General features: G+C 49.5%; 1 long non-coding RNA gene across 1 annotated transcript in view; it reads right to left on the reverse strand.

The window, feature by feature from the left end:
• Nucleotides 1-14,526: 14,526 nt before the first annotated feature.
• LOC128837152 (uncharacterized) overlaps nucleotides 14,527-26,143 on the reverse strand; it is a 29,185-nt gene continuing 17,568 nt past the window's right edge. Inside the window, exons 2-3 of the long non-coding RNA XR_008444904.1 lie at nucleotides 14,898-15,061; nucleotides 14,527-14,802 (exon numbers count right to left, since the gene is read on the reverse strand). This is a non-coding gene — a long non-coding RNA (uncharacterized LOC128837152). The remainder of the gene's footprint in view (nucleotides 14,803-14,897; nucleotides 15,062-26,143) is intronic.

Here is a 26,143-nt window from a genome sequence, read left to right on the forward strand (position 1 = left end):
AAACACTGAGTTAATCACATCACACTCTTTTATCTAAGTTAATATGTAAATACTTACATTTACTACAACACCCTCAAACCCCTTATTTAGTAATATGAATGTCCATATACTGAATGTAATTTTCCCCAACCCGGTTTACTGTTTACAGCATTACGCAGATTAGACACATTTTTTTTCCCTTGAAGATACATTTCTTTGCACTATTTGTAGCCATAAGTTCCCTTAATCAGCAGTTCACAGGGGATGGAGGAAGGGTCCGTGACCCCGAGCTTGTTTAAGTAGCTGGGAAAAGAAGGGACGGGGGAGATAACACTGCTTTACACAAAGAGTATCCTTTAGACCCCCACATTCCTTATGCAGCTGCAACACTTATCAATCCTTAACAAGCAGAAGGGAAGGGAAAAGGATGGCAACCTATTTATCACGCAGAGAAATAGTGCTTGCCTGTGCTTTTATTCCCTAATACCATGCCAGCACACCAGCAGTTTCCCAGGTCTTTACTTAACCCTTATCCCAACAGTATGACTGTTGGTAGCTATTGCACTGTAAGCTTCACCTACAACTTGCAGCGAGCCTCCCAGCTCAGTTGACAGACTTGGGTTGGCTTCAGAGCCCAAGTTGCAACTTCCAAGTGCTGTCTACACAGCTTTTATAGAGCACTAGCATGAGCCCCACCAACCTGAGTCTGTCAAGGCAATTTCTTTCTGTCTTCACCTTGGAAACAAAAGATGAAAAGTCGGGTAGTATGATCAGTTGTATCACTTTCCAATATTTCAGGCACTATTTAATGGAACGGATCTTTGCTCAGTTTGTAGCAGACAAAGCCAGACCACACTGTCTTATTGGAAAGTTTTCAGTAAAGACATTTACTTCCTTGTACAGGAAGCTAGTAAATTGATCCATGCTTATATGCACTCAACACGTTAATGGCATGACCAAGGATATTGCATTCCCCTTACCTCCCTCCCATATATTTGTGGCAAGTCTTGTTAATCTGATAACCTAAGTACCTACAATGAAAAAGTTTTGGTCGGGAGAGAAAATCTGTCCTCTGCTATAGGAATTACTGGTACAAAAAAATTTGCTTTAAAAAAAGCAAACCAACCCTTTCTTGTTATACTTAAGACTTATTCTCAGCATGGGAGTGCACCTTGCAGACTGAGTTATTAGAAGTAGCTACTAAATTTATATAGCTTGCTGACATGTGGAAAGCAAAAGATTAGCATTGGATTTTTCTCTTACTAGACATTAAAACAAAAGCTACTACTGTTCTGAGAACTCAAAATGACAGGTCACTGCCTGACAGATATAATAGTCTCAGGCTCAGTAAAGCTTATCAAGTTAATATGTGAATATGCATGTTTTCTTGTAGCATAATTACCCTGATCATATATGGGTTTTTTTAGAGGAGTTAGTTTTCATTTCAGTCATTTTCCAGACAGGATGTCATTAAAGTGTCATAGTTTGTTCCAGCTAATTCTGCAAGTACAGATTTGTTTTGTACTGCGTATTTGCTGTAGTAGTCCAAATAACACTTGTAACAATGGAAAACAGCCTGTCCAAAATCTCATAGGAATATGAACTGTGGCCGTACTTGTTTGAAATGTCAAAAGTAAAACTATAGAAACACCATAATTTGAAATCAGACTCACTGGGCTAGATTTGTCTATGGAAGAAAAGGATTGAATAATTTTTTGGTCCTTCAATTTTTGCCTAAAGAAATAGTTTCCATTTTGCTCTGCTTTTCTCTATTTCTTGTGCCAATTCCCAAATTTCTGTAGATACAGAAAAACAGCACCTCTGTTGTGTGTGTGAGATGCATTAAGTGTTTAAAGTACACCTGTTCTAAGACTATATGACTACTGTCCCTTTCACCTCATAGGGAAGTGTCCGTTAGCAGGCTTAGTGAGCAGCATTTCAAATAAACACGATACAGAACTGTTGTAAAATTAGCCTTCAAAATTTAAAAATAGTCACATCCTCTGGATGACCACAATGCTCACTGAAGGCAATTTTTTTTACATTGAGTTATTTGCAGTGACACCTACAACTTCCTTACTCCCACTCAGGAAATAGACCTGAGCATCTCGATAGGTAGCTGAATGAGCACAGCTGCTCAACTTGCAGTGACTGTCCAGAAAGCAAACAATGTTGGGGTGTACAAAAATGGGATAGAAAATACCAAATGAAAATAATGAATATTTATAAATCAATGGCATGCCTTCACCTGGAATACAAGGTTCTGATCATCTCAAAAAGAACCTAGCAAGGGTCCAGAGACACGTAACAAAAATTATTAGCGGCATGGACAGTCTTCAGTATGAGGAGAGAGTGGGAAAGATTGACTTTAAATTAAAGAGGATGTGAATGAGAAGTAACTGTAAAGAATGATAGAGAAGGTAAAATGGATCATCCTTTCTGATGATAGAAAAAGCAGTGTTTATGGAAGAAGGAATGAAGAGTATGATCCACAAAGCAAGTTAGATGCCTAAACTCCCTGTGTGCAGTACCACTGTGATTTTCAAAACTTCTGCCTGGCTCCAACCTCACCCTATAGGTGCCTACACTTGGCACCTAACTTTCTGCTGTGAAAGTTCCGAGTGCCCAACTTTTAGACCTTGGGGCATATACACTGCTTCCTCCCTTTAGTGCTTCCTCCCTTTAGGTGCCCATCTCCCACGTAAGCTCCAGAGTGATGCATGAACTGGTGAAGGTAGACATTTGGCCACCTAAGTAATTTGTGGGGTCTGATCTGGTAGGTAGCCTCTGAGCGTTGTTACCATATTTGCCTGTTACTTTGGGGTATGCTCATTTATTAGGGTTACTCTTTGGGGGAGGGGGAGTCTGTAATTCTATCAATGTACTGCTTGTGTCACTTGTGTTCTCATATGGAGCTCTACTTCTTGCTGCAAGTTCCTTCCAAATGGAGCTGTCCTGTAGGACCTAGGTTCCCGAGGGCTGGGTTCTTCCAGCCCCAGAATCAGGTGCGCACACACCCCATGTCTGAGAGGACTGGGTGGGTCAGGTTTTGTGGCCCGCATCATGCAGGAGGTCAGACTAGATTATCATAATGGTCCCTTCTGACCTTAGAGTCTGAGTCTATGAGACTGGGTTAATCAGCACTCCCAAGCTGACCCCTTATATGTCTCTGGACTCAGTAGGCTGGGTTCAGCAGCATTTCCAAGCTGTCACCCTCATATGCAATGGGCACCGCACCGGAATAGAGTACACCTGAACAGGCTGGGTCGAGCAGCACTTTCAATCTGCCACCCTCATATGTCCCAGGTTCAGCATGTCCCTATCCCTACTTTCACATTACAATTGTTCTGGTAGTAACCAACTTGATGAGCAAACCCCACAGGAGTTTTGGGCGCTGCGGAGATCTTTTAGCTTAGGTATGAGGAGCATTGCTGCAGAGCAAATGACGAAACCAAAAAACACCCACGAGGGGGAGAGAGAGAGAGAAGCAACCAGCTTAACCATGAAAGTTATTTATTGCCAGGTAATAACCATAAAGGAGCCAAACAAACAAAACAATTATAATATTAAATCTAACTTACATTTTTATTATAAAAGTCAAATTTAGAAAACTATAACTGATCTCACAACTCAGGATCAGAAGGCTATACCTAGAGAAAGAGAACTGGGTTCTCACCACTCCGTGAGGCTTGAATTGATCAGGGGTCGCACCTGGGACCCCTGATCAGTTCAGTGGTAGCTGAGGGCCTGGAGTGCTAGAGTCAGGCAGAGCCTGCAGCATGATCAGTCAGGAGAAGATGAAGTCCCAATGGAACTGATGCATATTTTGGATCCAGGCATCAGAACACTTACTTGAGCATGGGTAGGGTTTTTATAGAGAAACAACAGTGGTTCAAGGGAGAACACTAGATTTGTTTGTGTAAACAGATCTCAAGGGAGTATACCAAAGTTGTTTTGTTCAGACTAGACAATAGGAACTGATCATTCCTGGCTATGGGCCATGTTCCTTGGAGGGAGCTCACAATGCAATTAGGGAGCGTCACTATTTTGAATACCACTAAAGGATTTATTACTAGAATGGATCTGATAACTACTGAGCTGGGTGTGTGCAGGTGTGGGTTCATTAACATGTGGAACAGAGATTCCCCCATCATGCAGTGCTTCCCTGCTTTTCTGGTCCCAGAGTTTCATGCGATTCTTGCCTTGGAATCTCTGTTCCCAATTCTGTATGCCAATGGAGATGCGTCCTTGTCCCATCTTCAATGCAAATGAAGCTAGGGGAGTTTCCTTAATCCTGTCCCCCTTATCCCAGGGGTTTAAGTGTGTCTCACACAGCCTTTTCATTGCTTTTTGTAAATCTTGCTTCTGATTGGTTTTGGTTCAAGCAGAGGCTTGGGGTGGGAGGAAGGTCTTTCATGAGTCAAACAGGCTGGGTACTGTGCCTGGTTCCCCAAGAACACAGAGTTGCTAGGTAACAGCGTGCCTACCAGATCAGGTCCCATTCACAATACAGTTGGGGGAGGTGGAGATGCTGCCACCCACCTGATCCCTTTTAGCCCAGTGGTTAGAGCCTGAGATGTGGGAGACCCAGTTCAGTTTCCCTCTCTCTGCCAGAGGGGGAGAAAGAATTTGAGCAGGGGCTCTCCCAGCTCTCAGACGAGTGTTCTAACCACTGAGCCGTGGGGTATTTTGATGTAGGGCTTCCTCAGTTTCCTGTTGGAGCTGTTCCACTGTGGATAAATGATGAAAGTGATTGAAGCAGGGGGACTGGACCTCAGAGTGTCTCCCCTACCAGGTGGGTGCCCTAACCAATGGTCCACAGAGTCATTCTCTCTCTCTCTGGCCCAATGACTATTTAAATATTTATCCACAGTGGAACAGTCATTGGGTCATTTGGCCATTTTTTGGAGCTAAGGCAGGCACTTAACTCATTCCTGAAAGAAATCCCTTAGGTGGCAGGTTCCCATTCATGGATCACTAAGCAGAGATAGGTGCCCCCATCCCTCCGGCAGCCTGGACTTGGGTGGCTATGTCCAGGAGAAGGACGGGGCTTAACACAAACCCCTTTCATCAGCATCTCCCATTGGCTAGCTTAAGTGGCTCCCCCTCAGTGTCCTGGCTGTGGGGCTTGTCTAAGGTGCCTGCCTGGTCCCATTCATTGTATAGGGAGCACTTCACTGGGCTTGGTGGAGCTGCAGTGTTGTTCCTTTGATTGTCTAGGTGCCTGAAAGTTAGGTGCTGTGAGGCTCACTACTGCAATGCCTGAGTCCCTTTGTGAATCCCATCCAAAGCGTTTAACTGTCTGTAGACTGAAGAAGCTGCAGGCTTTGGTGCTGATTCCACACATAGGGGCCGACTCCGTGGGTGCTCCGGGGCTGAAGCACCCATGGGGAAAAATTGGTGGGTGCTCTGCACTCACCGGCAGCTCCCCTGAGCGTGCCGCGTACCCGCTTTTCCCGCCTAGCACCCAGTGCTTGTGCCATGAAACAGCTGTTTCACGCGGCAAGAGCTGGGAAGAGGGGGAACGAGGCATGCTCGGGGAAGAGGCGAGGCCAGGATGGGGATTCGGGGAAGGAGCCCAATAGGGGAAGGGAGGGGGTGGAGTTGCGGCAGGGACTTTGGGAAAAGGGTTGGAATGGGGGCAGGGCAGGGGTGGGGAAAGGGTGGAGTCAGGGCTGGACCAGGGGTGGGGGTGGGCGAGCACCCACCGGTGCCGGGGAAAGTTGGCGCCTATGATTCCACATGGCTGGACAGAAAACCTTTGCAGCATGACCTGGCAACTGCTGCTAGCACTCTTCTTTGAGCTGCTTTAACTATTATTGTGTATGTGACCTTTTCCCCATTTAGGAGCAGATGTAATCACAAAGTGGGGGAAGGTGTGTTCCTGCACTGTGGCAAGCAGGAACTTGCATGTATGGCTTCGTGATTTGGTGCAGCGCAACAGTGCTGGTGGTGCCAAAATGCTCTAAAAAAAGCCCCGTGGAAGTGGAGCATGAGGATGGGTTCATTGTTTCAGCTTCCGGGGTCAGAGTCACTATTTCAGGCTTCTAGAGGACATGCCTGAAGAGTGTTTGCTCAGTGCAGGCTGGATTTTCAGCAGTTCCGGCCTGTCAAAATGTAAAAACATGACCCTGAACTTGTACATGCAAAAAGGGGTCACACACAGCAGATTGCTGAAGTTTGGGGGTATTTTTTTAAAAATAACATGAGATGGAAGGCTTCCCCTAGGACAAATAACCACTTTCCCCCTTTTCTCTCCCTTCCCACACTTGTATATCGACACTACACTGCAGTAGCACTGCCAATCAACAAAAGTAAAATCAGGTTTCATCACTGCAACTGGAGTAAGTGTTCTGCGACTTGGGCCCAAATGTTCAGAAACACACATGGAGGAAAAATTCACATACAAAACGTACCTGCATAGTTATTACAATTGTGTGTAAAACTGGCTCATTAAGGACTAGATTTAAAAGTTTATTCTCAACGGATAGCTGAGCTGCCCCAGGAACACACCAGGGAATGAATTGTGACAACTTTCAGGTTCCCCTCACTCTGGGTGGAAGAATTTGCTACTGGTCTATACCAAGAGCAGGTTACTTTGGCTGCTTGGTCAGCTCAGCTGCGTTGGGAGGATGGACAGAGTCAAGGTTCTACCCATTCCCCACCTCTTTCCATCCAGCCTCTTCTGCCAATGGGCTCCCTTGTAGAGGCCTGTAGGGGCAAGCCCCAGTCTTGCTCAAATCTCTCTCTGGCCCTTTACGTATACAACTACCATGACTGTGCATTTGCAACAACTGTCTGTGAGCAAAATTGTGCATTCATTTTTGTTCACCCACTTTCATACACTTGGAAAGAAGAATAACCATGTCCTAGTTTAGCAGCAGTCCAAGGCTGTTGCCCTGGTCATCCATCAGCGAGCATCCCACCTAGAAACAGCATTTGCGCCTCACTATGGCACTATCAGTGATCCCACTGGCCCCATTTTCATTGACTGTAAAACAGTGTTTAGAAACAGTGAGTAAACACGGTTGTATAGGGCTCCCAACCCTCCAAGATTGTCCTGGAATCTCCAGGAATTAAGGAAAATGAAAGATTTGGTCATGTGATGAAACCTCCAGGAATACGTCCAACCGAAATTGGCAACCCTATGGCTGCAGCAAAACCTGTTTAGCTTGTTTCAGCTGTGTCTGTGCTTGGTTATGCTGGCAAACATTTCCCACTATTATTAACACTGGTGTAGCTTCACTGGTGATACCGCTAGTGTGCACAAGGCTCCCACTGGCCTAATCTCATGCTGCTCACTTGCTGCAGGAGCCTTTGGCTATGTCGCCCACTATTGTAACCAGCGGAGACACTGTGCCGCACTGTTAGCAATTGTGGGAACTATTTACCCCAAACACCTGCCATTGACAATGCCAAATATATTTTTTTTAACATGGTTTGGCTGCTGTCCACATAGGCTGATAAACTGTTATGAACCAGTTTCGCTTGTGACCATGTTTGAAATCCATTATGCACATGTTCTAGATGTGATTCTTTGATATGGATGAGAGGGCAGCAACAAAATATTCCTTCATTTCATATGAAAACTATGATGAGCCCAGAAAAATTTTGTAGCTGTTGTCTTTAAAGGCATCAAGAAAGTTGTAAAATAGCAGAACAGCAAAATGATCGAATCAGTCAAAGGACCTAAAAGTTAGCAGCTAATAGCCACTAAAAAGCTAATGACAGGGAGGAGTCAAAACAGGCTTCCCCCACCCTCCAGCCACCCCCAAAGGGAGCAGCAAAAGAACTGTGCTTAAGCTTATCAGTGTCATGCCCTTTGAAAAGGCAGGACTACCCGCTACTGGGAATTCCGATGATCAGCAAATAGCAACAGCAGCATTCGGATACTGAGCTCTATAGCAATGCTTAAATGTAAAATAAATACATTAGTGCACACAGCCATCTGGATATCCTTCATGCCTTTGGAGATCTTTTATCCAAATACACCTCTACCCCGATATAACGCTGTCCTCGGGAGCCAAAAAATCTTACCGTGTTATAGGTGAAACCACGTTATATTTAACTTGCTTTGATCCGCCGGAGTGCACAGCCCCCCCCCCCACCCGGAGCACTGCTTTACCGCGTTATATCCAAATTCGTGTTATATTGGGTCGCGTTATATCAGGCTAGAGGTGTACCGTTTAATCTATTGAAAATGGACTAATCTGAAACCAGTCTGCTTGGAAGTCATCCTAAACTCTGCAGCTATCTCAGGGGTTCTCAAAATGAGGGTCGGGACCCCTCGGGGGGTCACGAGCTGTCAGCCTCCACTTCAAACCATGCTTTGCCTCCAGCATTTATAATGGTGTTAAATATAGAAAAGAGTGTTTTTAATTGATAAGGCGCGGGGGGGGCGTGGTCACACTCAGAGGCTTGCTATGTGAAAGGGGTCACCAGTACAAAAGTTTGAGAACCATTGAGCTATCTCAATATTTATTTCAGTTCCAAGGTGTAAACCAGGGGTCAACAACCTTTCAGTGGTGTGCCGAGTCTTCATGTATTCACTCTAATTTAAGGTTTCGCGTGCCACTAATACATTTTAACATTTTTAGAAGGTCTCTTTCTATAAGTCTATAATATATAATTAAACTATTGTTGTATGTAAAGTAAATAAGTTTTTAAACTGTTTAAAAAGCTTCATTTAAAATTAAATTAAAATGCAGAGCCCCCTGGACCGGTGGCCAGGACCTGGCCAGTGTGAGTGCCACTGAAAATTAGCTCGCATGCCACCTTTGGCACGTGTGCCATAGGTTGCCTACTCCTGGTGTAAACACTGACACTTCCTCCACCAAAAGTGTAGTCCTGTCCACGTACATTATCTATGTTGTGTGACCTTGTTAAAATACATTTCCTTCTGGTATTGTAGATAGAACCGCCTCATGTTTTAAAAGTGTGGCATTTATGACCAGGTCCTTAAGCATAGCTGATTTTACAGTGTAGATGAAAACACAACTAAGATCAAACTACATTAGACTACTGTTAGGTTACTACCATACTTTAACGCTAGATCTTGTCCAAGGTGATTGTGTGATTTGGGAACAGTTAAAATGTGGCTAGGACCTGTCTACACTGAAAGATGGAACATGGTTGGTTGATTTTGTAAGTAGTTGGGACCAATGTGGGCAGAACCAAACCATGTTATATCCATAGTAAAGAACTGTAGTCTGACCTAGTCCTGCCAATAAACTCTTTACTGTGTAGAAGCATCTGGACTTAAAATTAATTCATTTGCCTGTAGAGGGCGCTTTGTGTGCATTTGTCACCTTTCAATCTTCATACCATTTAATGCTTTGTGTGAGCCCTCTGAGCTCAGAGTAGGGCTCACAAACCCATCCTCCTGCCTGAGGTGGGAGAGATGTCACAGAACTGGAATCCAAGCTACAGTGGGTGTCAGTGTGAAGAAAAAAAGTGGGGGTGGGGGGAGGGAGAAACCCTTCTGGTTTCCGTATTTCCAAACTTTCTGCTAGTTCAGAAGCACTCTTTTATGAGACACTGCTGGAGTCTGGGAAATCCCAATTTTACACAGCTTCCTTCCTGATTTCAACTCAGCCTCCTGAGGAAATGCAGTGGCTTTGACATTACAGAACTATAAAATGTTCTGTATGCAAAAAATGGGAGATCGTTATCAGATTTTGCCCTTGGGCTTTGCAGTTGGTATTGGCTGGTCTTATGCAAAAGTACACCTAGATTGAACAGTGTTTTTCCAAGTACAGGTCGTAATTCAGTACTGGGTCGCGGAATGTCAGGCAGTGGGTCGCCTTGCTGATTCAAATTATAATGATCACTGCTGTGCAGCAGCTCTAAAGGGCGATGCAGCAGGAACCTGGAGAGGAGAGAGGTAGAGAGTGGGTGGGAACTGGGGAGGGGAGCAAGCTGCGGGTCTCTCCTCCATCCCCAGAACTCGCTGCTGCGGGTGGGGAGAGAGGGAGACCCCTCCCCCGGAGCTAGCTGCTGCTGGTGGGGAGAGGGCTGGTGGGACTCCTCTGGCCCCAGGCCTGGGGCAGTCTGCCTGCACCCCAAACTCCTCATCCCTGGCCCCACCCCAGAGCCCACACCCCCAGCCACAGACTTCACCCCCCCTGCATCCCAATCCTCTGCCCCAGCCCTGAGCGCCCTCCTGCACCCTGAACCCCTCATCCCCAGCTCCAACCTAGAGCCCTCACCCCCAGACAGAGCCCACACCCCTGCACCACATCCTCTGCCCTACTCTGGGCCACCTCCCATACTCTTTACCATTGGCTTTCCAAGGCTAGGGTTTAGTGTTGGTTATGTAAAGTGGGTTACGCTGGAACGTATTTCAATATTATGATTTTATGAAAACTCTAGTCAAAAGATATAATTATGTTGCATCACAGGCATCAACAATTTTCAACTGGGTCACGAGGAAAAAAGTTTGAAAACCACTGCCCTATGGGACACTGGGGTCTGCTGTTGGCTGAGTGTACTATCTGGCTCTTCACTAGCTATACCTACGTTTAGGCCAATAAGAAGGGTGCAAGGGAAAATGGCCTGCAAAGCAGGATCTTTCTGGAGGTCTTCAAATGCCCAAAACTGGTTCTGCTTTCAAGTTCAGCTAAATATGCAGGCAAATTAGAAAATAAAAACCAACCTAACTATAGGCTTGATCCTCCCACGCTAGGTATTAAAATGGGTACTGATGGAGTGGCTAACAAGCATTCCATAGCAGTGGCACCATTTTATTTCATTTCTTTCGTAGAGCCCTGAGGTTGGTTACTGACTGCAATAAAGGAAGCTGGGTTTTGAGACAAAGCTGATCATCTTCCTCTTAAAGTCCCCCTGCAGCAGGAACTGAGTAAGCTGCAAAGAGCCATGTGCACTGAGGTTAAACCTCATCTTGCTCTTTTCCTGCACCATCTCTGCCACAGCGGACAGTAAGCCAACAAAAAAATAGCCAAATGAAAAAATAAAAAGGGAGAAAAAAAACCTAACCCTCTTTTGCTGAGTTCAGTTGTGGGGCAAGGCCACTAAAAACACAGGAGGAATATGCCCCATTTTGGAAAACATTGTGGAGCCGGCGTCCTGAATTTACAATTCAGATAGAAACAAAAATAAAGAAAACCTAACTAACAGAATTAAATTAAATTAGCAGAAAAATCTGGCTCATGCTTTTCACATTTTCACCGCCAAGCTGCAGATTGTTAACTTTTTGAACACACACTTTAAAGAACATAGCATCTTTTGCAGAGGTCTCCTTTAAGAGTTACTTGAAATACTACAAAAGTTTTTCTTTTCCTGCTGATAATAGCCTACCTTAATTAATTACTCTCATTATAGTTGGTATGGCAACACCCATTTTTTCATGTTCTGTGTGTGTATATATATATATATATATATATATATATATATATATATATATATATATATAATCTTCCTACTGTATTTTCCACTGCATGCATCCGATGAAGTGGGTTTTAGCCCACGAAAGCTTAGGCTCAAATAAATCTGTTAGTCTCTAAGGTGCCACAAGTACTCCTCGTTCTTATTGTAGACCTAGTGACCCATCAATATGGTCATATTTGCAAACATGCCTATTAATTTGTTATTATAGCACCTTGGAGCCTTAAACATGGCCCAGGACCCCATGGTGCTAGGTGCTGTACAAACACAGAACAAAAATACAGTCCATGCCCCATTCTTAATAATTTTCACATCAGTTCAAATCAGATAGGAAAGCAGGAGATCCAAGGTGACATTTGGAATTTTGGGACCAGATCTTGGTGCTCAGTCTAGATCCTTTGTGGTAAAGGAAAACTTAATTACTTAGTAATTAATAAATGGAATAATAAGACTTAGCACTCGCACACAAGGGTCCATATGCTCCTCAGCAAGCCAGGCCTAAATCCTGCACAGGCTCCCTTGCTGTGACAACACAGCAGTGTAGCAGACTGAAAATTCAGTGGCAGCTTCATTGAAACACAGAAATGAATCAGGAGGCCTGCCATTACCGGAGCGGAGACATGGCTGGAATCAGGGAACAGAACCTGGGGTGAAGAGGGACAGATGTTGTCATCTTAGCCAGCACTGCACAGCTGGATCAGCAGTTACAGCATGGCAGAGCAGGTGCTAGGGGATTTCAGGGGTGGTGTCTGAGTGGCACAATGGTTGGGGGGCAATCGTTAAGGATGCATAGCTGCTGAACTAATAAGGTCTGCTGGCTGAGGGAGCTGTCAGCTCTCATTTCCCAATGCAATGGCAGCTCTCATTTCCCAATGCATCCCTGTGCATCATTCACACTGTCATGCACTTGGCTGAGTCTGCACCAAATCTGGCTACCCTAATTCTTTCTCCTATACACTTTTGGGACAAGTTATGCTAATTACTGCTTCCCCCAAAATTAACTGCAGCACATTTGTATGTGGAGACACAGGGCCGGCTCCAGCTTTTCTGCTGCCCCAAGCAGTGAAGAAAAAAAGAAACACGATTGAGCTGCTGCTGAAGACGAAAAGAGTGAGTGAAGGACCCGCTGCCAAATTGCCGCCGCCGCAGCCCCGGACGTGCCACCCCAGGAACGGATGGAGTGCCACCCCTTTCTATTGGTTGCCCCAGGCACCTGCTTCCTTCACTGGTGGCTGGAGCTGGCCCTGGCCCTGTGGAGACAAACTGGATACTTTGCAATCAATACCGAGCTAGGGAAGGGACTCGTGTAACATCTCTGACACAGACAAGGCATAACTCCCCTCTGTAGCATGGCCTTTTACTAGAACTTTGCCCAGCTTGCCTGTCTGGCATTAACTCGCCCTTTAGATTGGTCAGAGCTAAACAGTTTTGCCTTAAATTGGCAGTTTAGCAATTGGCAGCTGTTAACTGCAGTGTTGCCAATTGCCACAATAGTTCGTGGTTTTCTTAAAGCCCAACTTTGAACCACAGGAATACAGGAGGATCTCAGGTTTTGGTTTAATAAAATAAATAAATAAAATCTTGCTAGGCCTTATGGTTATGGAAAAACGTGAACTTAAAGGTTCAAAAATAAGAAGGTAAATAAAAAGAACCCTAAAAGTATTAGTTAAAAAAATATATATATGCATGCTTGTGGGGGGAGAGGAATTGACTCGTTTTTTGAACACTCAGCTTTGGCAGTATTGTTGCTGTTTGTCTGTTCTAGCTGGAAATTACCAGTTTATCCTTTTTAATTGCTCAGGAAATAGCTTATTCTCACATAATGCTTGATTAAAACCTCTTTTTAGATGTTAACAAATGTGTGTGACCCTCTAACTCAGACAGTGAGCAGAAAGCAGGCAGAGACTGTTTTATTCTTGAAAGGAATCATAACAGCAGACCAGAAAAAAAAAAAATGGTGACAAGGACTGTAAACAGGAACTGGCAAAAGGTACGTACAAAATAGTCTTTTTAAATAACTGTCAAAACTAAAACACAATCAGGTGTTTAGTTTGAAAATTAAGGCAGGATGCCCAGCTGGCCTGGTAACTGGCATTTGGCCAGAGCTTCATATGTTGAAAGCTTTGACTGTATTTCAGAACCTTATCTAAGGTCTAGTTGCAGCCCTTGAATAGGGAGTTATTTCAGGTCAAACCACACAGCGTCTGAAGATATTTCAAGTTGTAAATGCATGGGGCATTTTAGCTCTACGGAAGGCTGATTGCACCCACCTCCATGTACACTTGCAATAGTGCAGCACCACTGTTAATAAGTGGCTATTGCACTCCCACAATCCTCCTACCCCACTTTACTAAAAGCATTGACAGCCCAGAGCTCTGGCTCTGCCATCTGCTGAGCCACACCCCTACTGGCTGCATGTATCCCTAAAACCGGCCCATGCACTTTCAGCTCTGCCTAGCCCCGCCTACCCCCTGTTCAGGGCAGGCCTGAGAGCATCTGAGGCAACACTTGTCTGGTCTTGGCCCTGGTCCCTTCCACCAGTAGCGTAGCTAGCGGGGTGCAGGGGAAGCAGCCACTTCCCTGGCCTTTCTGAAAGCGTCCGGAGGAGCCGGGGATAGAGGGGGGGGGCGCAGCATGTGGCTTGCAGCACAGCCCAGCAGCGGCGGCTGGAGGAGCGGGGGAGGCGGGGGGCGGGCCCGCGGCCCACAGCAGGGCCCAGCAGCCGCAGCCGGAGGAGCAAGGGGGGGGCGCAGCCTGGCGGCCCACAGCATAGCCAGCAGCCATGGGGGGGGGCGGTGGGCACGGCCAGAGGAGTGGGGGGGGGTGCAGCATGGCGGCCGGCAGCTGCGGCTGGAGGAGGGGGGGGGGGAAAGGCTACAGGGGTTGCACAGCAGGGCCGGAGGAGCCATGGGGGGGGATGGGGGGGTAGCCGGAGAAGGCACCACGGGGGTGTGGCCGGAGGAGGAGCCAAGGGGGCTCCCTCTCTTCTTAGAAGCTGGCTATGCCACTGCCTTCCACATAGGCTCCCAGTACCCCCACATACCCCCAATCACAAAATATGAGAGCGGGGGTAACAGGGAGGCGGTGTGGAAGGGGCCAGGGCCAAGACCAGACAAGTGTTGCCTCAGATGCTCTCAGGCCTGCCCTGAACAGTGTGTAGGTGGGGCTAGGCAGAGCCACATGCCGGGGATACTCTTAGGGGGATGGGGTGGGTGAAGAACAGTTTAATAAGATTCTTTAACAGATGTACACTTTTCTGTTTGCTTTGTCTCATGGTGATTCACTTGAAAAACCATAATAGACAAAATCAATGGCTAGTTGGCAGACAGTCAGGCGGCACCTCCAGCCACGTACATGTTAGAGGAGGTTGCCATGGCAATATGTCCACTGCCTCAGCAGCATCTCCCACACCCCTGAGATCTGTCAAAGAGAAAACAGAAGAGGGTTGTTAGTTCAGATGCACAGCAAGGCTATAATCCCACTCCCGCATCCAAACCCCAAGAGAACCTGCTCACCCAGGAGCCCCAGCACATGCTCTGCATGCCTTGTCTCGCTGACACAACCCCATGCCTGGTATTGAGTATGGAGTCAGGTATGGGAATCTCACTGGACTGCATTGAAAGGCCTGGAAAAATGCCCCACCTCCAAATTCTGGTAAGAGAGAGTTTGTCTCAGATTCCTAGAGAGAAATACAAGAGAGAGGGAACCAATAGTTCAGCTGCAAAACAAAGCATCCAAAAAGGAGAAAAAACAACATCTCAGTTCCACAAATTGCTGACTAAAAAGGAGAGAACATGATACTCCTGACCTCCTTGAGCAGTAAGAGTATTTGCCATGGTGGTCAAGTGCCCTGGTCGTGTGTCTGTCTGTCAGTGGGTGCCATGGGAAATGCTGACCCTCCGCCAGAGCATTTGCAAACATAGGGTATGTGTCCCTCTTGGCACGTGAGCAGATCCTGGTGTAGTTACAGGACCATTCAAAGAAAAGAACAGAACAAACCCAAAATGTGAATAGGTGCAAATATACCATGAACATTATGGGTGGGATTTTCAAAATGCTCAGAGTTAGCCTAACTGTGCTCCCATTGCAGGCGATGGTAAAATGCCTGGGAAAGACATGGGAGCTGCCTGAAATAGCTTATGAATATTATATGTTCTGTTAGTATGATTGTTATTGTGTTGTTTACTGAAGGTCTATAAGGGGTTAATTCATCACAGGCTGACTGCACATATGGAGGAAGTGGGTACAAGGTCCTGATAACAGTTGCACCACAGACACCCGAGAACGCTTTGAAGTACAACTCTGAGTCTCTGGGGAGCCACCCGAACTGGTTTAACCAGGCTCAAGCAAGACAAGAGAAAACCAAGGCCTTTGGCTGGTTTTAAAAAGAGCCACAGTCCCTGAAGGGGGGAGACAGGGTTAGTGAGCTAATGTATAGCCAGGCTCCAAAGGTTGCAGTGTCTGGGGTATGACAGGCCAACCTAGGACTATGGGTAAGATAGAGGTGTGTGTAGACCTTTTATTGTGTTAAACTCCTTTTCTCAGGTTATGCTTTGTTCCTATGTTGAGATTAAACAATACTTTGTTTTAAGAAAACAAAGTTTGGGTCACTGCATCCCACCACAGGTCAGAGCTTCCTAAAGGAAGACTTGCAGGTGTTGAACCCAGCTGAATTTATGGCGTAATCACAGTTGGTGCCCAGGGGACCTGGTATGTGAGTGGGAGTCACAGGAGTTCACCCAAGAAGCCTAACACATGCAGGGGGCCCTCAGTGAGACCAGAGGGGTACAACTAGCTCTGTAGCATGATGCCCATTGATTTTAATGGAAGCAATTTTGAAGATCCCAACCTACGTACCTACTGCAGGAGGCAGTGCCTGGACCTGTAGGATAGGGGCAACAATCCTCAGACCCTGCATTGCTCACAGGGAGTGCTGGGGGGCACAGGCACCGAATCCATGGATGCTCCAGTGCAGGAAAACCCATGGGAAAAAAAAAACAGTGGGTGCTCAGCACCCACCAGCCACAGCTGTTTGGCAGCACCCCCAGTCAGCTGTTTGGCAGTGCTCCCCAATTAACTGATAGGAGGCACCACCAAACAGCTGATTGGAAGCTGGGGAGGAGCTTGGGGGAGGGTGGAGAGTGGAGAGCAGTGAGTCGGCAGGGGCTTTGGGGAGGAGTGCGGAGCCGAGGCGGGACCTCGGGGGAGGGGCAGAGTATGGCCAGGGCCTGGGGACAGAGTGGGAGTGGAGCACCCCCAGGGAAAAGAAAATCTCAGAGCCTATGCAAGGAGAATACAATGCACTGTGTGCATCTGAATTGTAATCGCTGGAGTGGGGGGGCACTGTACCGTCTCAATCACACCGCAGTGCCAGTCGCAGGCGTGAAAGCATGGACAAATGGAACGCAAAATAACAGCTGCCACCAGCAGAGACCTGCTTTCTGTGTTCTGCATCTTTCAAGAAAAATAAATCATAACAGGCAGAGAGCTACACACACCACACTGGGCCCAGCAGCCCTTCCTGCCCTGCTCCCTGATTCTCGGCTACCTCTGCGCAGCTGGGCACTCCCCTGGCAGGGCGGGCAGGCAGCACAGCTTTGAACTGCACCCTGACCCGCTCTTGCCTCAGCCCCGAAGGAGCCTGGCACTGGCCAGCAACAACCCCTGGAGCTGGGCTCTGCCCATGGAGCCGGAGATGCTCCCCGAGGTGCTCCCTGAAGTACTCAACCCTCTTGGGCACCTGCTTCTCAACAGCCTGATCACACCTGCTCGCTGCCTGGGGACGTGCCATTGCAGCCTGGCCATTCTCCTCACACTCCCTGTGAGCAGAGCAGAACCTTCCCTTCCCTGCCCTGCCCCAGCCCCGTGGCTACTGGGCTTGTGGTCACACAGCTTGAGCTCTGAGCTTGGCCCACGAGCCCAGTGCCCAGCCTAGGCACTGGGCAGGAGGCTGCTGGTAGGGTGGACTCGTTCCCGCCAGCTCTGGAAACCAAGGCTGTGAGAATGGAGTGAGCCCTGGGGTTACCATATTTCAAGTTGCCACGTAGAGGACAATACTGGGGGGAGGAGGAGCTGGAGGAGGTATTTAGGGGGTGCTGGAGAGGGTGTCTGGGTAGTGGGAAGAATATTTGGTGGGTGCTTGAGGGGGTACCTGTGGGAGGGGTATCCAGTGGAGGTGGACTGCCAGTGCTGGGGAGGGGATGGGCTGGCTTAATAGGAGAGTCCCAGCTACTGCTACTGCCAATGCTGATGAGACACGGCTTGCGGGGCTCCTGCTCCCCATTCCCCATCTCCTTCTCTTTCCCATCCCTCTTCCCCACTGTCCCCTGCCCCACCTCCAACATCCCCACCCATCCCAGCCCCCTTTCTTCCCCACTGCCTCTTCCCCCCACCTCAGCCCCCTTCCCCCATATCCTCCCCTTGCACACCCCGGCACTCACTCAGCCTTGTACAGAAAACAGGATGCTGGCTGTGCAGGGAACCCAGCAGATGTAGAAGGGGACGACGACAACAAGTGCCAGGAGGCAGCGTCCAGCTGCAGAGGCATCAGTGGGCAGGAAAAGCAACTCTATACTCCACTCCCGGCCCAGGCCTCTGTTTGGGGGGGAGGGGAGGGCAGTACCCCACCCACCCTCTCCAAATTACACCCATGGCCTCCACCTGATACTGTTAGGCCCAATCCTGCAAGGGGGGAGGAGCTTACACAGCTGGGCCTCATCCTGCTGCGCCCCCCATCCCCAGCTCCGCACCCTGGGCAGCTCTAGTTATGGCCTTGGCTAGGTTGCTAAGAAAAAGACATTCAGTTTCACAGTAAAAATACCAACTTTTGTCAGTTTCTCTCCATGTTGCATCCCTTTCTCTTACTCCCCCAGCCGTTTGCTTAAGGTACAACATAGCAGTAGATTAAGGTTTGATAAATCTCTGTCAATATCTTTCAAATACAGACTGATTTTCCCTTGGTGCTATTGGATAATAAAACATTACTGCCAGCCGCAAACAGTTCAGATGCAGTCACATTCTGTTGAAACTTTCCAGTTACCCTGTTTGATCAAGTCAGTTTTTCCATTAACAGCCTAATGGGAAATTTCTTAAACCCCTCAGTTTAGGAGCAGGGAACATCACATTTTCATTTTTTCAAAATGACCTACCCTTTCGACCACTGGTATGGAAATCACAACCCACTTTTTAATATTGGCTGGACACATCAAGCCATCTAAAACACTTAAACACACATACACAGGATGTAAAAAGATGAGCATGCACAAGGCTAACAAGATACCCCTCTAAAAAGGTGCTTTAGTAGTTCTCTATAGGTTGAAATTCTGTCTGGGGCTCCAGCATTTGCTCTGATTATATAGACTAGTTTTATATAGGCATGCCTACAAAACAAATTTGCAGAGGGGAGCAATTAACTTGAGGAGGAGCCTTAGAAGAAATTCCCAACATTGACAGCAATGGCTCTATCAGATCCTCCCTAAGCTAATTGGCTTCCATTTTGTCTCTGTACCTCCCACTCTCCAGACTGATGGAAAGCATTCTATGCAGCTGAAGAAATGAGTTTTTTTACCCACGAAAGCTTATGCCCAAATAAATCTGTTAGTCTTTAAGGTGCCACCAGACTCCTTGTTGTTTTTATGAAGGGACTTGTAAGGACTTGAAGCAGAGCCTGCTTTTATTTGATTAATTGACTGACTGATGAAAAACCCCTGCAGGCTGCGGCTCAGTTTATCTGATGTCAGATGTCTTTTCGAGATAAGCCAGCTTGCCATCTTACATGAGCTAACCGAGTGCATGGAAGCCCCAACAGTATCATAAATTAACAACTGAAGGCAGCCCAAACATCAGGAAATAGAAATCGATGACATGGGACAGAACAGCTTTACATTGGATAAGTCTGGGTGGGTTATTTCTTGCAAGTGTAAGGGGACTGTTGCCCCCTTACTAACAGTCAGTGGGGGTGTTTTGGTTGGCTAGCTCCCAGCACTAAAAGGAGAAGGGTCAACGGCAAATCAGGAGCCTGAGACTGACAGTCCCCAGGAACAATGGGGAGAGGCCAATGCTCCAGATCAGCCTGATTGACAGGGCGGGCAGGCTAATCAGAGAATCAGGAGGCGGGGGGGGGGGGGTCCCTTCCTCCGTGTGAGCTGGAATTGCCTGGGTCAGACAGAGTGGGGCCGAGCTAAGGAGAGAGCAGGGGCCCGAGGTAAGCTGCTGGAAGCAGAGCTGCAGCCCCAAAGCCAGAGCACAGCCCAGAGAGAGCAGACCTGCCCTGGGAACAGACCTGCAGCAACCAGAGCCAGAGGGGCCAGACAAGCAGCCAGGAGGCAGGTCAGAGCCGGGAGCAGAGTCACAGAAGCAGCCTGCAGAGCAGACCTGTCCTGGGAGCAGAGCTGTAACAACCAGAGCCAGAGAGGCCAGAGAAGCAGCCCAGGGAGCTGAAGGCAGAGCAGCAGCAGCTGTGCTGAGGCAGAGTGGAGCTGGGGCTGGAGCAGTCCGGAGCTGGGTGCGGTGAGCAGCTGGGGAGAGTGAGGAGGATCCTGGGCAGAGGGCCCAGCACAGGGAGACTCCTCAGCCAAGAGGCCTTGCAGGCCAGACTTGGAGGGGGATCATAACCCCGACCGGGCAGGGGCGATGCTGGAAAAAAGGGTCCTGCCACCTAGAGCCTGAGGGCGTGTGGCCACCGCCAGAACAAGTGTCCGACCTGCAGCGTCTCTGCAGCACGGCCGGGGCCTGAGAAGGAGGCCTGGGACCTACAAGGAACAGACTGTGAACTGCCCTGACGTTCCAGAGACACTGTTTGTAATGTTCCCTGCCACAGAGCGGGGTGACGTGTTTTCCTTTAACCTTTCCCATTTTTCCTTATTCTTTTTTTAAAATTAATTGTTAATTAAACAACTTGTATTTGCTTTAAATTGTATGAAATGATCAGTGGGTCAGGGAGGTGCCCAGTGCAAAGAGAGTACCCCAGAGTGGGGACACCCTAGCCCCTGTCCTGGGTGAACACAGCAGGGTTGGGGGTCGAGTCCCCCAGGAATCCTGGGCCCAGCCTTGTCGGGGTTTACGAGGACTCTGCCAGACAGGAAAGTGAAAGGGGAGTCCTCAAGGGCAGGGAGGCCTCTGGGTAAAGCAAGTGGGAGCGAGGACTCAGATCCTGTCGCTAGCCCACTTCACCGGGGTAGTGCAGAAGCCAGGAAAGTTCCCCACAATAGCGGAACCATTCCCCCGCTTACACAAGGATGGTTGCGGGTTGAACTTCAAAATACAGACTGGCTTGTGTCTAACATAACTAAATTCAACACACACTCAGTGTGTCTCTCAGCTGTGATGACACCAAAAGCCAACGGACCCTTCTCCAGTTGTAATTGCTAGTGGCCTTTCCTCAGTTCAGCACAGCAATTCAAACACACTGTCTTGTGATTCAGCTCTTTGTCTGAGATTTGTGGCCTGACATGCCTGCCTAGTGCCTACCTTCCCCTAGCACTATTCCCAGCCCTAGCCTTTTTTCCTCTCTGACAGACTCAGCTTCAGGGTTCCCAACCTCTTCTCTGTTTTCACAAGCTGTTGTGCAGATGGTCCCTATTGGCTCTCCTCCAGGCAGGGCCGGATTAACTTTTTTGTGGGCCCAACGCCAAATATATTTGTTAGCCCCCATTGGGGAACTGGGCATGTGAGGGGGGATGGTCCGTAGAGCGAGGGGCCGGTTGGGGACAATGAGGTGCAGCACAGCAGGCGTGGCCCCACTCAGCCTAGCACAAGGGCACTGTTTACAAACCCACAACTGCTAGACACACACTGCCCCCCTGCCCAGTGCCCTGCCCTTATGCCCAGCGCCCCCTCGCCCAGAAACCTCCCCCACAGATCCCCATGCCCAATGCCCCTGACCTGCTATGCCCAGCACCCCCTGCCCACAGACTCCTCCCGCTGACCTCCCACCACAACTGCACAGCACCCTGCACACCATACCCCCTGCCCAGCTCCCCCACCCACAGCTCCCCTACTGTCCAGCATTCCCTTCACAGTCCCAACATCACAGCTGTACAGCACCCCATATTCCTGAGGGAATTCCGCATCAAATTCTGTGCATAATATTTTAAAATTCTGCAATTTTTTTTTTTTTTTTTTTACAATAAATAAATGTCGAAACTTCACCATGGCAGTGGGGAGCACAGGCCACTGGCTGCACGGAGGTGGGAGAATACCCAGCAGCCTCCCCCGCCCCCGTGGGACAGGGACTTGGCAGTGAGGCTTGAGGGGGTAAGGGGGGGAATCGTTCCCCCAGCACGAGCTGGCGGAGCGGGCTGGGGCCGGGTCTCTCCACTTCCTGCCGCAGCCGCCTGGTGATTGCAGAGCGGGCCCAACCCCACACTCACAGGGCAGCGGGAAGTGGAGTGACCCGGCCCCAGCCCACTCCGCTCTGCTCCCCTGGCTCCCAGCCTTGGGACTGGGGGGCAGGGGGGAACTGCCCCCCAGCACTCACTGGCGGCGTGGAGCAGGCTGGGGCCAGGTCGCTCCACTTCCCGACGCCTGATGAGTGCAGGGCGCTCCCAATCCCTGCTGCAGTACCCCGGGATGTTGTTCAGGGAAAGGGGTGGAGTGGGGGCAGGGCTGGGGCGGAGCAGGGGTGGGAAGAGGCAGGATGGGGGTGGAGCAGGAGCGGGGGCAGCTTTTCTGGCCGGCTCAGGCGGCCAGGGGATTGGGCTGGCTGGGACCCCTTCTGACTCTGGGCCCGGAGCCATAGCACCATGGTAAACCTGGTACTGCCTCCAGGTGCCCACAACTGTCTTCTAGATAGGCCTGCGGAATCCTTATCCCAGCATTCTTCTTGGCTTCTAGCATGGTACAATGACAGCTTGTTCAATCTAGCACTAGCTGCCAGCAGAGATGAGTTACAACAAAACTCTGGATCCAAACACATCTGAACTCTGGGGAAGCTGGGGTCTAAATCAAATGGTATAAGGACCCTAGCAGTAAACTATACAGAGTTCCTGGACTAATCAAAAAGACTTATCTCTGTGGGGATCAGGGCCGGCTCTAACTTTTTTGCCCCAAGCAGCAAAAAAAAGCACCGCCCTGCCGTAACCCCACCACCACCGAGTGCCGCACCGCCGAAACTGCCCCCCCCCGGTGAGTGCTGCGCTGCCGAACAACTGCCGCCCCCCGCTGTGCTGCTGAACCCCCACACACGGAGCGCCGCCAAACATCCCCCGCCGAGCGGAGCGCCGCTGAATACCCCCTGCCAAGCGCCGCGCCCCGAACAGCCCCCGCCGCGCTGCCAAACACTCCTCGCTCCCCGCCGAGCACCGCGCCGCCAAACAGCCCCCGGCCGCACTGCCGAACACCCCCCACCGAGCTGCTGAACACCCCCGCTCCCCATGGAGCACTGCGCCGCCGAGCGCCGCGCCGCCAAACACCTCCGCCCCCCGCCGAGCGCTGCACTACTGAAGCCCCCCACGCGAGCACCGCCAAACACCCCCCGGTGAGCGCCGCACCGCCAAACACCCCACGCCGAGCGCCACGCTTCTGAACCCCTCCCCGTGGAGCGCCGTGCTGCCGAACGCCCTCCGCCGAACGCTGCGCTGCTGGAACCCCCCCCCACGCTGAGCGCCGCGCCACGTTGCCCCCCGCCACCCCAAGATTGGCCGCCCTTTACCAGGTGCTGCCCCAAGCACGTGCTTGGTTGCCTGGTGCCTGGACCTGGCCCTGGTGGGGGTTTCTGCCTTCTTGGGCAAAATAAATAGCTTTAATGCTGGATACTTCCATGTATTTTGGCACCACTACAGGCCTAATAGTACAAAGAATTAAAATTGAACAGAAAAGCTTTAGAAAACGCTTAGTGATGCCCTTGCAGTCTGAAGGGGAAAACACTGTTCAGTATGTTCCTGTGGTGAAGTCACCCTGTCCACACTGTGCTGCAGAAGTCTCTGGTTGGTGTCAGCTTCATGTGCATGTACTTCATGTGAATGAATCTCTGGCGTTCTAGGAGGAATCTCTGAATCACATAAGCCACAGTAAGTCTCACTAACGTCTCATGAATACATTACGGAATTTACGCTCTGAATGGTAGAGACTGTTTGACATCTTGGTTGCCAGTTTCCTTGTGTCACTACTTAATCCATCTGCCTATCTAATCTTAGGGTTCTTTATAGAGCCTAGCACTCTGGTATCTAAGTGCTGGCTTACTCTGTGTAACTAATGAATAAATGCAGAGTCTTCTTTTTTTTTTTTTTTTTTAAACAAAGACAGGGGCATTTCAGTGGCATTGCAGATTCATCCTACAGGAGCTGCACTAGTGAGGATCAAATTACAAAGGCTGATAATCCTGCTGCAGGATACAAGATAGTTGCCAGCTGGGTTCAGGAAGAAATCCCTCCCTGTTAGTTCTGTACAATTAGTTGGGAGTTTTATGCCTTCCTCTGAAGCTTATAGCATTGGTCACTACTGGAGACACAATACCAGGATAAGTGCTGGAACTAAGGGTATGGGATGGTGCCGCACCCCCCTGGCTTGAAGTGGTTTCCATCATATACAGGTTTACAGTTTGGTTCAATGGCTCTCAGCACCCGCAATATACAAATTGTTCCAGCAGCCTCTGGATTAGATGGACCATTGCTCTGGCAATTCCAAAATCCCTATGGTGTGTTGAAATCCAAGTCCTTTGCAAAATGTTCTATTTTGTTCATGCAATCCATTCACCCTGAAGCTGCTTGAAATGGCTTGTGTAGCACATACAGTTCAATAGCAATTCAATGTGACTGATGCACTTTGTGGTGCAAAGTGTTCCCAATAGTGGCTATCCCCAGGTTTGCTCACCTTTGAGACACAGGTGAATAGACCATTAGTTTGCTATACAAGTAACAGCAACTTCGACCGCAGAAGGTCCTAGGCCGGGGTGGGCAAACTTTTTGGCCCGAGGGCCACATCTGAGTGGGGAAATTGCATGCAGGGCCATGAATGTAGGCAGGGCCGGCTCCAGGGTTTTTACCGCCCCAAGTGGCAGGAAAAAAAAAAAAAAAAAGCCGCAATCGCAATCGGCGGCAGCTCCACCGTGCCACTTCTTCTTCGGCGGGAATTCGGCGGCAGGTCCTGTCCTCCGAGAGGGACAGGGACCCTCTGCCGAATTGTCGCTGAAGAGCCCGACATGCCGCCCCTTCCCCTTGGCCGCCCCAAGCACCTGCTTGCTCAGCTGGTGCCTGGAGCTGGCCCTGAATGTAGGGCTGTGGCAGGGGGTTGGGGTGCGGGAGTAAGTGTGGGGTGTGGGAGGGGGTGCAGTGTGCAGGAAGGGACTCAGAGCAAGGGGTTGGGATGGAGGACGGTGTGGGGCGTACGAGGGGGCTCAGGGCAGGGGGTTGGAATGCAGGAGGGGGTGTGATGTGCAGTAAGGGGCTCAGGGCAGGGGGTTGGGGTGCAGGAGGGATGCGGCAGGGGACTGAGGGCAGGGGGTTGGGGTGCAGGAGGGATGCGGCAGGGGACTGAGGGCAGGGGGTTGGGGTGCAGGAGGGGGTTGGGATGCGGGTTCCGGCCCGGCGCTGCTTACCTGGAGTAGCTCCAGGGTGGCAGCAGTGCACACTGGGGCCAGGGCAGGCTCCCTGCCTGACTGCCCTGGCCCTACGCGGCTCCCGGAAGTGGCTGGCACCACGTCCCTGCGGCCCCTGGGAAAGGGGGGGCAGAGGGCTCTGTGTGCTGCCCTCACCTGTGCGTACCTCCCCCGAAACACCCACTGGCTGCGGTTTCCCATTCCCGTCCAGTGGGAACTGCAGGGTGCCATCCGGTTCTGGGAGTGGCGCGGGGCCTGTGGCACTATGGGGGTGGCAATCCTGCGGGCCGGATCCAAAGCCCTGATGGGCCTGATCCAGCCTACGGGCCGTAGTTTGCCCACCCTGTCCTAGGCAAAGTGCTGGTTCTCATGTTGTGCAAAGATTCACACTAATGAAAGCAGCTCCTTGCGGAACTGCTTGAGGACCCACTCAGGATGAATGGAGATGAGTGGCTGTAGAAGCTGTAGTCAAAGTGCTGAGTTATTGGAGATGCTGCTGCAAATAGTAGTGACAGAAGGTTCCCTGCATGTATAAATATTGGCACCACATCCATATATAGCTCCAATGGCTGGAGATGGGACACTAGATGAGGAGGGCTCTGAGTTACTACAGAGAATTCTTTCCCAGGTATATTCCTGGTGGGTCTTGCTCAGGGTCTAACTGATCACCATATTTGGGGTCGGGAATGAACTTTCCCTTGGTCAGATTGGCAGAGACCCTGTTTGTTTTCTTTTCCAGCATGGGGCATGGCTGGGTCACTTTCAGGTTTAAACTACTGTAAATGGTGGATACTCTGTAACTTGATGTCTTTAAACCATGATTTGAGGACTTCAGTAACTCTGCCAGAGGTCAGGTTCTATTACAGGAGTGGGTGGGTGAGGCTCTGTGGTCTGCAATGTGCAGGAAGTCAGACTAGATGATCATGATGGTCCCTTCTGACCTTAAAGTCTATGAGTTCTCTCAAGTGACCAAATGAAGGGCTGGCTGTTCCTGCTACAAAGGTTGTAGAAACTGGCTTGGTTATCCCCTAATCGTCCAGATCTAATCATGCAAAATAAAAGGGCGGACAGGCTCGTAAATACTCCTTTGTGGGAGCCAACCTACTAAATATGCAAGCTTCCATTTGGCAAGGCTTTTCGCATTCTCAACAGCTGGAAGCTGTTTCATAGAGCTGGCTGCTGCTCCCTGAGTAGAGGAAAACTGCAAAGAGGCAGTATAATTAAATG

This window comes from Malaclemys terrapin, chromosome 4, assembly GCF_027887155.1.
Source record: "Malaclemys terrapin pileata isolate rMalTer1 chromosome 4, rMalTer1.hap1, whole genome shotgun sequence".
Taxonomy (NCBI): Eukaryota; Metazoa; Chordata; order Testudines; family Emydidae; genus Malaclemys; species Malaclemys terrapin.